General features: G+C 46.3%; 1 protein-coding gene across 1 annotated transcript in view; it reads left to right on the forward strand.

The window, feature by feature from the left end:
- Nucleotides 1–13,154, forward strand: part of GARRE1 (granule associated Rac and RHOG effector 1) — a 506,156-nt gene that overhangs the window by 327,529 nt on the left and 165,473 nt on the right. The gene's annotated exons all lie outside the window — the stretch shown is intronic.

Here is a 13,154-nt window from a genome sequence, read left to right on the forward strand (position 1 = left end):
ACACAGCATTCAGGGACAATGGGGCTCTCGGCAAAAACAGTTTCACATAAATCACTTCGAACTATTGACAGTATTTCTAGCGTTAAAAGCATTTCAACCAATAATAAGCCACAAACACATTCTTGTCAAAACAGACAACATGACAACGATGTATTACCTAAACAAACAAGGAGGGACACACTCAACACAGTTGTGTCTCCTGACACAGAAAATATGGCATTGGGCGATACACAACCACATTCGCCTACTAGCACAGTTCATTCCAGGGATTCAGAATCAGTTAGCAGACAATCTCTCTCGGGATCACCAACAGATCCACAAATGGGAGATTCACCCCCAAGTACTACACACTTACTTCCAAAATTGGGGAACACCACAAATAGACCTGTTTGCAACAAAAGAAAACGCAAAATGCCGAAACTTCGCAACCAGGGACCCACAAGATCAGTCTCTGGGCAATGCGTTATGGATGAGTTGGTCAGGGATATTTGCATACGCTTTTCCCCCTCTCCCACTCCTTCCATATCTAGTAAACAAGTTGAGTCAAAACAAACTCATACTCATAGCACCAACTTGGGCAAGACAACCTTGGTACACAACACTACTAGACCTCTCAGTAGTGCCTCATATCAAACTACCAAACAGACCAGATCTGTTAACTCAACACAATCAACAGATCAGACACCCCAATCCAGCATCGATGAATCTAGCAATTTCGCTCCTGAAGTCTTAGAGTTCGGACACTTAAACCTTACACAGGAATGTATGGAAGTCATAAAACAAGCTAGAAAACCAACCACTAGACATTGCTATGCAAATAAGTGGAAAAGGTTTGTTTATTATTGCCATACTAATCAAATTCAACCCTTACACGCATCTGCTAAAGACATCGTAAGCTACTTGCTACATTTGCAAAAGTCAAAACTAGCTTTTTCATCCATTAAGATACATCTTACCGCAATTTCAGCTTACCTGCAAATTACCCACTCAACTTCACTATTTAGGATACCAGTCATAAAAGCCTTTATGGAAGGCCTAAAAAGAATTATACCACCAAGAACCCCACCAGTTCCTTCATGGAACCTCAACATTGTCTTAACACGACTCATGGGGCCACCTTTTGAGCCCATGCACTCGTGTGAAATGCAATATTTAACATGGAAAGTTGCATTTCTAATTGCCATCACATCTCTAAGAAGAGTAAGTAAAATCCAACCATTTACCATACAAGAACCATTTATTCAAATACACATAATAAAGTAGTTCTACTGACAAAACCACATGTTCGATGGCATCTGTCGCTGTAGATACGCATGTTCTGCAATAGCTCGCCATCTGGTGTTGGGCCGGAGTGTTACAAGTTGTTTTTCTTCGAAGAAGTCTTTCGAGTCACGGGACCGAGTGACTCCTCCTTTTGTCTCCATTGCGCATGGGCGTCGACTCCATCTTCGATTGTTTTTTTTCCGCCATCGGGTTCGGACGTGTTCCTGTCGCTCCGAGTTTCGGAACGGAAAATTAGCTAATTTCGGAAGATTTTCGTCGGTATTGTTGCGTTCGGGATCGGCGTACTTAGCTTCCACACCGCATCGAAGATCGAAGAGCTCCGGTGCCCTTCGGGGTAGTTTTTCGATCCTCCGTCGGGGCCTGGTCGGCCCGACCGCGTGCTGAAGAACGCCGATGGAACGGACCCCGTTTCGTTTCTGCCCCAAATGCCACAATAAATACCCCTACACAGACCAACACTTGGTCTGCAACCTGTGCCTGTCACCTGAGCACAGCGAAGACACCTGCGAGGCCTGTCGTGCGTTCCGGTCCCGAAAAACACTCCGAGACCGTCGAGCCAGAAGACTTCAAATGGCGTCCGCACCGACAGCCCAATGGGAGTTCGAGGAACAGGAAGAAGAAGGTACCTTCTCGATCCAAGACTCAGACTCCGAAGGATTCGACGACACACAAACCGTGAGTAAGACGTCGAAAACCACACAAAGAAACATTTACAAGGCCCAGGGGACGCCACTGCCACCAGGCCATGGCTCCACCCATAAATTCGGTGACCGACCGTCGGCACCGAAAAAGGCCCAAACAGTGCCGAGATCGTCCGACTCCGGTCGAGACACCGGCACGCAGCCTTCTCGGGACCGAGAAAGTGCTGGAGACAAGCCTCGACACCGAGATGCCGGTGTGGACACGGCTCGACGCCGAGACAGCGGCACCGAAACAGATCGACGCCGAGAGGTTTCGGCCCCGAAACGGAAAAAAGTCACCTCGGAGCCGAAAAAACACGCAGACAAAGTTTCGACGCCGAAACAAACTGCAAGCGACCCAGCTTCAGGCTCTTATACAGAAGAGCACTCGCTAACCTCCCAAATGCAAAAGCATAGGTTTGAGGAAGAGCTACAAGCAACTGATGTGGACCATACGCAAAAGCGTATCTTCATTCAGCAGGGGACAGGAAAAATAAGCACCCTTCCCCCCATTAGGAGAAAGAGAAGGTTGGAGTTCCAGACGGAACAAGCACCACAACCAAAAGTGGTTAAAAGAATTACACCACCACCCTCTCCTCCACCCGTGATTAACGTTTCACCAGCACAAACTCCATCTCACTCCCCAGCTCACACCACCATGAGCCAGGGTGACCAAGATCAGGACGCATGGGACCTATACGACGCCCCAGTGTCAGATAACAGCCCGGAGGCCTACCCTACAAAGCCATCTCCACCAGAAGACAGCACCGCGTACTCTCAGGTGGTGGCTAGAGCAGCACAATTTCATAACGTAAGCCTCCACTCAGAACAGGTCGAGGATGATTTCTTGTTCAACACACTCTCCTCCACCCACAGCTCCTACCAAAGCCTGCCTATGCTCCCTGGTATGCTCCGGCACGCAAAAGACATATTTAAGGAGCCGGTCAAAAGTAGGGCAATCACACCAAGGGTGGAAAAGAAGTATAAGCCGCCTCCTACGGACCCGGTTTTCATCACTACACAGCTGCCACCAGACTCTGTTGTTGTAGGAGCAGCTAGGAAAAGGGCCAACTCTCACACATCTGGAGATGCACCACCCCCAGATAAAGAAAGCCGCAAGTTCGATGCAGCTGGTAAAAGAGTCGCAGCACAAGCTGCAAACCAGTGGCGCATCGCGAACTCCCAGGCACTACTTGCGCGCTATGACAGAGCCCACTGGGACGAGATGCAACATCTCATTGAACATCTGCCCAAGGACTTCCAAAATAGGGCGAAACAAGTGGTTGAGGAGGGACAGACCATCTCCAACAACCAGATACGTTCCTCCATGGACGCTGCAGATACAGCTGCACGGACAATTAATACATCTGTAACTATCAGACGGCATGCATGGCTCCGAACGTCTGGATTTAAACCAGAGATTCAACAAGCAGTTCTCAATATGCCTTTTAATGAAAAAGAACTGTTCGGTCCAGAAGTGGACACAGCGATTGAGAAACTCAAAAAAGATACGGACACTGCCAAAGCCATGGGCGCACTCTACTCCCCGCAGAGCAGAGGGAATTACAGCACATTCCGTAAAACGCCCTTTCGAGGGGGGTTTCGGGGTCAAAGCACACAAGCCAGCACCTCACAAGCAACAGCGTCCACTTACCAGGGACAGTATAGAGGAGGTTTTCGGGGACAATATAGAGGAGGGCAATTCCCTAGAAATAGAGGGAGATTTCAAAGCCCCAAAACCCCTACTACTAAACAATGACTCACATGTCACTCACCCCCTCCACACAACACCAGTGGGGGGAAGAATAGGTCATTATTACAAAGCATGGGAGGAAATCACTACAGACACTTGGGTTCTAGCAATTATCCAACATGGTTATTGCATAGAATTTCTACAATTCCCTCCAAACATACCACCAAAAGCACAAAATTTAACAACACACCATTCCAATCTCCTGGAGATAGAAGTGCAGGCACTATTGCAAAAGAATGCAATCGAATTAGTGCCAACCACACAAATAAACACAAGAGTTTACTCACTGTACTTTCTGATACCAAAGAAGGACAAAACGCTGAGACCAATCCTAGACCTCAGAGTAGTGAACACTTTCATCAAATCAGACCACTTCCACATGGTCACACTACAAGAAGTATTGCCATTGCTAAAACTACACGACTACATGGCAACTTTAGACCTCAAGGATGCTTATTTCCATATACCAATACACCCATCGCACAGGAAATACCTAAGGTTTCTATTCAAAGGTATACATTACCAATTCAAGGTACTGCCTTTCGGATTAACAACCGCACCAAGAGTCTTTACCAAATGTTTAGCGGTAGTCGCTGCACACATAAGAAGGCAGCAAATACATGTGTTCCCATATTTGGACGACTGGCTAATCAAAGCCCATTCGTTCATACAGTGCTCAAATCACACAAATCAGATCATACAAACCCTCTTCAAACTCGGGTTCACCGTCAATTTCACAAAATCCAAAATTCTGCCACGCAAGGTACAACAATACCTGGGAGCCATAATAGACACATCAAAGGGAGTAGCCACTCCAAGTCCACAAAGAATTCAAAATTTCAACACCATCATACAACGCATGTATCCAACACAAAAGATACAGGCAAAGATGGTATTACAACTCCTAGGCATGATGTCATCATGCATAGCCATTGTCCCAAACGCAAGACTGCACATGAGGCCCTTACAACAATGCCTAGCATCACAGTGGTCTCAAGCACAGGGTCACCTTCTAGATCTGGTGTTAATAGACCGCCAAACTTACCTCTCGCTTCTGTGGTGGAACAACATAAATTTAAACAAGGGGCGGCCTTTCCAAGACCCAGTGCCACAATACGTAATAACAACAGATGCTTCCATGACAGGGTGGGGAGCACACCTCGATCGACACAGCATACAAGGACAATGGAACGTACATCAAACAAAACTGCATATCAATCACCTAGAACTTCTAGCAGTTTTTCAAGCACTAAAAGCTTTCTAACCAATAATAGTTCACAAATACATTCTCGTCAAAACAGACAACATGACCACAATGTATTATCTAAACAAGCAGGGAGGGACGCACTCCACGCAGTTAAGCCTGCTAGCACAAAAAATTTGGCATTGGGCAATTCACAACCAAATTCGCCTAATTGCACAGTTTATACCAGGGATACAAAATCAACTCGCAGACAATCTCTCTCGAGATCACCAACAGGTCCACGAATGGGAAATTCACCCCCAAATTCTGAACACTTATTTCAAACTCTGGGGAACACCTCAGATAGACTTGTTTGCGACAAGGGAGAACGCAAAATGCCAAAACTTCGCATCCAGGTACCCACACAAACAATCCCAAGGCAATGCCCTATGGATGAACTGGTCAGGGATATTTGCTTACGCTTTTCCTCCTCTCCCTCTCCTTCCTTACCTGGTAAACAAACTCAGTTAAAGCAAACTCAAACTCATATTGATAGCACCAACTTGGGCAAGGCAACCCTGGTACACAACGCTGCTAGACCTATCAGTGGTACCCTGCATCAAATTGCCCAACAGGCCAGATCTGTTGACACAGCACAACCAAAAGATCAGACACCCAGATCCAGCATCGCTGAATCTAGCAATCTGGCTCCTGAAATCCTAGAATTCGGGCACTTACAACTTACCCAAGAATGTATGGAAGTCATAAAACAAGCAAGAAGGCCATCCACCAGGCACTGCTATGCAAGTAAATGGAAGAGGTTTGTTTGCTACTGCCATATTAATCAAATACAACCATTACACACAACTCCAGAACATGTAGTGGGTTACTTGCTTCACTTACAAAAATCTAACCTAGCTTTCTCTTCCATTAAGATTCACCTTGCAGCAATATCTGCATACCTGCAGACTACCTATTCAACTTCCCTATATAAAATACCAGTCATTAAAGCATTCATGGAGGGCCTTAGGAGAATTATACCACCAAGAACACCACCTGTTCCTTCATGGAACCTAAATGTTGTCCTAACTAGACTTATGGGTCCACCTTTTGAACCCATGCACTCCTGCGACATACAGTTCCTAACCTGGAAGGTGGCATTTCTCATCGCCATTACTTCCCTGAGAAGAGTAAGCGAGATTCAGGCGTTTACTATACAGGAACCTTTTATACAACTACACAAAAATAAAGTCGTCCTAAGGACCAATCCTAAATTTTTGCCAAAGGTTATTTCACCGTTCCATCTAAATCAAACAGTGGAACTTCCAGTGTTCTTTCCACAGCCAGATACCGTAGCTGAAAGGGCACTACATACATTAGATGTCAAAAGAGCATTGATGTATTACATTGACAGAACAAAAAACATCAGAAAGACTAAACAACTCTTTATTGCATTTCAAAAACCTCACGCAGGAAACCCAATTTCAAAACAAGGTATAGCCAGATGGATAGTTAAATGCATCCAAATCTGCTACCTTAAAGCTAAACGACAGCTGCCCATTACACCAAGGGCACACTCAACCAGAAAGAAAGGTGCTACCATGGCCTTTCTAGGAAACATCCCAATGCAAGAAATATGTAAGGCAGCCACATGGTCTACGCCTCACACATTCACCAAGCACTACTGTGTAGACGTGTTATCCGCACAACAAGCCACAGTAGGTCAAGCCGTATTAAGGACATTATTTCAAACTACTTCCACTCCTACAGGCTGATCCACCGCTTTTGGGGAAATAACTGCTTACTAGTCTATGCAGAACATGCGTATCTACAGCGACAGATGCCATCGAACTGAAAATGTCACTTACCCAGTGTACGTCTGTTCGTGGCATCAGTCGCAGTAGATTCGCATGTGCCCACCCGCCTCCCCGGGAGCCTGTAGCAGTTTGGAAGTTACCTTCAATTATTTATATATGTATCATCTCAACCTTAAATAGGTGCATACTTAGTCACTCCATTGCATGGGCACTATTACTACAATTCAACTCCTACCTCACCCTCTGCGGGGAAAAACAATCGAAGATGGAGTCGACGCCCATGCGCAATGGAGACAAAAGGAGGAGTCACTCGGTCCCGTGACTCGAAAGACTTCTTCGAAGAAAAACAACTTGTAACACTCCGGCCCAACACCAGATGGCGAGCTATTGCAGAACATGCGAATCTACTGCGACTGATGCCACGAACAGATGTACACTGGGTAAGTGACATTTTCATTTTTACCAAAAGTCATATCACTGTTCCACTTGAATCAAACAGTAGAACTACCAGTGTTCCTCCCACAACCAGATTCTGTAGCTGAGAGAGCACTACATACATTAGACATCAAAAGAGCGTTAATGTACTACATTGACAGAACCAAACAAATTCGGAAAACAAAACAATTATTTGTTGCTTTCCAAAAACCTCAGTCAGGAAATCCAATTTCCAAACAAGGCATTGCTAGATGGATAGTTAAATGCATTCAAACCTGTTATCTCAAAGCAAAGAGACAACTGCCTATTACACCAAAGGCACACTCAACTAGAAAGAAGGGTGCTACTATGGCCTTTCTAGGAAACATTCCAATGACTGAGATATGTAAGGCAGCCACATGGTCTACGCCTCATACGTTTACCAAGCACTACTGCATGGATGTGTTAACAGCACAACAAGCCACAGTAGGCCAGGCAGGACTACGAACTTTGTTTCAAACAACTTCAACTCCTACAGGCTGAACCACTGCTTTTGGGGAGATAACTGCTTACTAGTCTATGCAAAGCATGTGTATCTGCAGCTACACATTCCATCGAACGGAAAATTTCACTTACCCAGTGTACATCTGTTCATGGCATGAGACGCTGCAGATTCACATGCGCCCACCCGCCTCCCCGGGAGCCTGTAGCCGTTTCGAAGTTGATCTTGAACATTTGTAAATTTGTAAATATATCCCCTTAAACTACATTATGTACATACATGTTTACTCCATTGCATGGGCACTATTACTGTAATACACAACTCCTACCTCACCCTCTGTGGGGAAAACAATCTAAGATGGAGTCGACGCCCATGCGCAATGGAGCCGAAAGGGGAGGAGTCCCTCGATCTCGTGACTCGAAAAGACTTCTTCGAAGAAAAACAAAAAATTCTCATACAACCTCGAAATGACATTGCTGAACTGTGGCTAGGAGACACCCCTGCAAGCTGCCATTAATTGCTTTCTTTGCATGCCCTTTTATGGAGACTTCTAACTTTATGAGTAGTACGTGTGCCTAAATTTGAAGTGTGTGCGCCAGGGAAAATGTCTTCCACCCCCCCTCTATCAAGTCCGTTTTAACACCATGCCACAAATGTCGGTCACTGAACACATGACGTTTGCTTGTGATCCTTCGTTCTGGTTGTGATTTGAAGTAATGCGACAAGTGCTCCCAAGGCAATCAGGGAATGGGAAGTGGAACGGTTTCACAGAACACAGGATGAGGTCTTGGTTGAAGCCACAATCCTGTTCCAAGTTACTAGGCTGTTCCTGCTAGAAACCACGGGGTGCTTTTGCTTGAAATCTTGATCCATATCCCCTGGTTAGTTAAGCTGTGCTACAGGCACAAGAATGCCAAGCTGTGTTAATCATGCTCTTGCCACTGCAGGTCAGGTGAGAAGCCACACAGTTTGCTAACCGAGGGCACCGCACCAAGCCCATTCCAAGACTGGTCCTGGCACTTTACAAGTTTCTATGGTCGTTTTTCCTATCCTCCTGCAGATACAGGCCTTTAAAAAGGCCATTCTGGTGGCCGATATGGCACCATGATCAGACGTTCGCTCCCCTCTGCCCAGTCCTAAAGATGAGAAATTCCAGCCTCAGAGAACCCCAGTTTGAGGTACACAGGAGCCAGCAGTGATACGTTTCCTGAGTACCCTACGGATGGGGTGGATGACAGGAAGAATGCAGAGGAGTCGAATAAGAGAGCCCATAGAGTCATGCATCAGCAGTTCGGCCAGACGTTTCAGTTAGAGGATGCAGTGGTGGCCAAGACTGCAGACACCACCATGGGCAGCAATCTTCCATCTTCTCCTCCATCCACCGCAGTGGCTGCCAAGCCTCTTGGATTTCTACTTGCAGGGCCATGCACAGCTGGTAAGGGGCAGGATTAGACTTTCCTGCCCATTGCAAAATTCAATACTTCATATAGGTGGGTTGTAAGGAAATGCCTCCTCGGCATGGTTACCCTTGACTTTTTGCCTTTGCTGATGCTAAGTTATGATTTGAAAGTGTGCTGAGGCCTGCTAAGCAGGCCCCAGCACCAGTGTTCTTTCCCTAAAACTGTACCTTTGTCTCCACAATTGGCACACCCTGGCATCCAGGTAAGTCCCTTGTAACTGGTACCCCTGGTACCAAGGGCCCTGATGCCAGGGAAGGTCTCTAAGGGCTGCAGCATGTCTTATGCCACCCTGGGGACCCCTCACTCAGCACAGACACACTGCTTGCCAGCTTGTGTGTGCTGGTGGGGAGAAAACGACTAAGTCAACATGGCACTCCCCTCAGGGTGCCATGCCAACCTCACACTGCCCATTGCATAGATAAGTCACCCCTCTAGCAGGTCTTACAGCCCTAAGGCGCAGGGTGGGGTATACCATAGGTGAGGTCCTAGGTGCATGAGCACTATACCCCTACAGTGTCTAAGCACAACCTTAGACATTGTAAGTGCAGGGTAGCCATAAGATTATATGGTCTGGGAGTCTGTCCTACACGAACTCCACAGCACCATAATGGCTACACTGAAAACTGGGAAGTTTGGTATCAAACTTCTCAGCACAATAAATGCACACTGATGCCAGTGTACATTTTATTGTGAAATACACCCCAGAGGGCATCTTAGAGATGCCCCCTGAAAACATACCCGACTTCCCGTGTGGGCTGACTAGTTTTGCCAGCCTGCCACACACCAGACATGTTGCTGGCCACCTGGGGAGAGTGCCTTTGTCACTCTGTGGCCAGGAACAAAGCCTGTACTGTGTGGAGGTGCTTCTCACCTCCCCCTGCAGGAACTGTAACACCTGGCGGTGAGCCTCAAAGGCTCACCCCCTTTGTTACAGCGCCACAGGGCATCCCAGCTAGTGGAGATGCCCGCCCCCTCCGGCCACGGCCCCACTTTTGGCTGCAAGGCCGGAGGAGATAATGAGATAAACAAGGAGTCACCACTGGCCAGTCAGGGCAACCCCTAAGGTGTCCTGAGCTGAGGTGACTCTGACTTTTAGAAATCCTCCATCTTGCAGATGGAGGATTCCCCCAATAGGATTAGGGATGTGCCCCCCTCCCCTCAGGGAGGAGGCACAAAGAGGGTGTAGCCACCCTCAGGGCTAGTAGCTATTGGCTACTGACCTCCCAGACCTAAACACCCCCCTAAATTGAGTATTTAGGGGCCCCCAGAACCTAGGAAGATAGATTCCTGCACGCTAAGATGAAGAAGGACTGCTGACCTGAAGCCCTGCAGAGAAGACTGAGACACCAACTGCTTTGGCCCCAGCCCTACCGGCCTGTCTCCCCACTTCGAGAAAAACTGCAACAGCGACGCCCTCCCCAGGGTCCAGCGACCTCTGAAGCCTCAGAGAACTCCCCAGTACAGCGGCCCTGTTCCAAAGAAACTACATCTTGCAACAAAGAAACAACTTTTAAAGGACTCCACGTTTCCCGCCGGAAGCGTGAGACTTTCCACTCTGCACCCGACGCCCCCGGCTCGACCTGCGGAGAAACAACACTACAGGTAGGACTCCCCGGCGACTGCAAGCCCGTGAGTAGCCAGAGTTGACCCCCCCCCCCCTGAGCCCCCACAGCGACGCCTGCGGAGGGAATCCAGAGGCTCCCCCTGACAGCGACTGCCTGCTTCCAAGAACCCGACGCCTGTTAAAGACACTGCACCCGCAGCCCCCAGGATCTGAAGGATCCGACCTCCAGTGCAGAAGTGACACCCAGGTGGCCCTCTCCCTTGCCCAGGTGGTGGCTACCCCGAGGAGCCCCCTTGCCTGCCTGCTTCGCTGAAGAGACCCCTGGGGTCTCCCATTGAAATCTATTGCAAACCCAACGCCTGTTTGCACACTGCACCCGGCCGCCCCTGTGCCGCTGAGGGTGTACTTTCTGTGTTGACTTGTGTCCCCCCCCCGGTGCCCTACAAAACCCCCCTGGTCTGCCCTTAAAAGTCGTGGGTACTTAACTGCTGGCAGACTGGAACCAGGGCACCCACTTCTCCATTGAAGCCTATGCGTTTTGGGCACCACTTTGACCTCTGCACCTGACCGGCCCTGAGCTGCTGGTGTGGTAACTTTGGGGTTGCCTTGAACCCCCAACAGTGGGCTACCTAGGACCCAACTTTGAACCCTGTAGGTGGTTTACTAACCTGCAAAACTAACAAATACTTACCTCCCCCAGGAACTGTTGAAATTTGCACTGTCTAGTTTTAAAATAGCTTATTGCCATTTGTGTCAAAACTGTACATGCTATTTTGCTGATTCAAAGTTCCTATGATACCTGAGTATTTATTGTAAATCTTGAACTTGTGGTTCTTAAAATAAACTAAGAAAATGTATTTTTATAAATAAAAAACCTGTTGGCCTGGAATTGTCTTTGAGTGTGTGTTCCTCATTTATTGCCTGTGTGTGTACAACAAATGCTTAACACTACCCTCTGATAAGCCTACTGCTTGACCACACTACCACAAAATAAAGCATTAGAATTATCTCTTTTTGCCACTACCTTACCTCTAAGGGGAACCCTTGGACTCTGTGCATGCTATTTCTTGCTTTGAAATAGTACATACAGAGCAAACTTCCTACATTGGTGGATCAGCGGTGGGGTACAAGACTTTGCATTTGCTGGACTACTCAGCTAATACCTGCTCACACGACTAAATTCCAAAAATTGTCATTAGAAACTGATTTTTGAAATTTGAGCTATTTTTCTAAATTTTTAAAAGTCCTGCAAGGGCCTTGTGTAGTCCCTGTTAGCATTTCTTTTAGAGTTTAAAAGTTTTGTAAAAGTTTGAATTAAGGTCTAGAGAAAGTTTTAGATTCTTAAAAAGCATTACAACTTTTAAAAACAAAATGTCTACTACAGAAGAGAATGTGATGGAACTCAACCTCACCCCTTACCTGCATCTTAGGATGTCAGAGTTAAGGTCTCTCTGTAAAATCAAAAAGATAATTCTAATGTCAGGTTCTGCATCTGGCTCATTTATGGAGGCCATGATTTGTCTTATTCCCAAAAAAGATCGGGATGCGACTGACTGTAAAAATTATAGACCCATATCTTTCATTAATACTGATTGTAAACTCTATGCCAAAGTTTTAGCTCTCCGTTTACTCCCATATATACCTGACCTTATTGATTCTCATCAATCTGGTTTATTCCCTAATAGAAATGTAGCAGATAATTCCCGTACTTTTTAAAATATTATTAACAACGCATCTAAACTTAAGATTCCTCTGGCAGCTTTATCATTGGATGCAGAAAAGGCCTTTTATAGGGTCTACTGGGGTTTCTTGTCGAAATCATTGGAATGGCATGGACTAGGTACTAAATTCCGACATTTTATAGCCATTCTTTATTCCTCACCATGTTCCTCGGTTATAACAAACGGTATCCGATCTCCTTTTTCCCTATTAAAAGGGGTACTCATCAGGGATGCCCATTATCTCCTTTACTATTTATTTTGGTTCTCGAACCTTTTCTATACCACTTAAAAACGTCTGAACAATTTACGGGGTTTCAAATTAATAATGCACACATCAAATTTATGGCATATGCTGATGATATTCTTTTGTTCATGACTCACCCTGACACTTCTCTTCCTGCATTCCTGCATGAGCTCAACTTATATTCTGATGTATCTGGCTATAAACGTAATATAGACAAAACAGTGGTCTTACCACTTAATGCTCATTGCACTGGCTCTGTATTCCTTGATGCAGGATTATCTTGGAATTCTTCTAAGATTAAATGCCTGGGGGTATGGTACTGCACTACTCTCAGGGATACATTAAGGACTAATTTAGAAATCCTATCTGCAAAGCTTGTAGATCTCACACAGAAATGGTCTCAGTTATATCTCATGTGGTGGGGCCGCTTGGACACCATTAAGATGATGCTTCTCCCTATCATTAACTTCTTCCTTATGATGCTTCCTATTAAGATACCTAAACTATTTTTTAGTTCAATTGATGAAATTCT

Source organism: Pleurodeles waltl, chromosome 12 (assembly GCF_031143425.1).
Source record: "Pleurodeles waltl isolate 20211129_DDA chromosome 12, aPleWal1.hap1.20221129, whole genome shotgun sequence".
NCBI lineage: Eukaryota > Metazoa > Chordata > Amphibia > Caudata > Salamandridae > Pleurodeles > Pleurodeles waltl.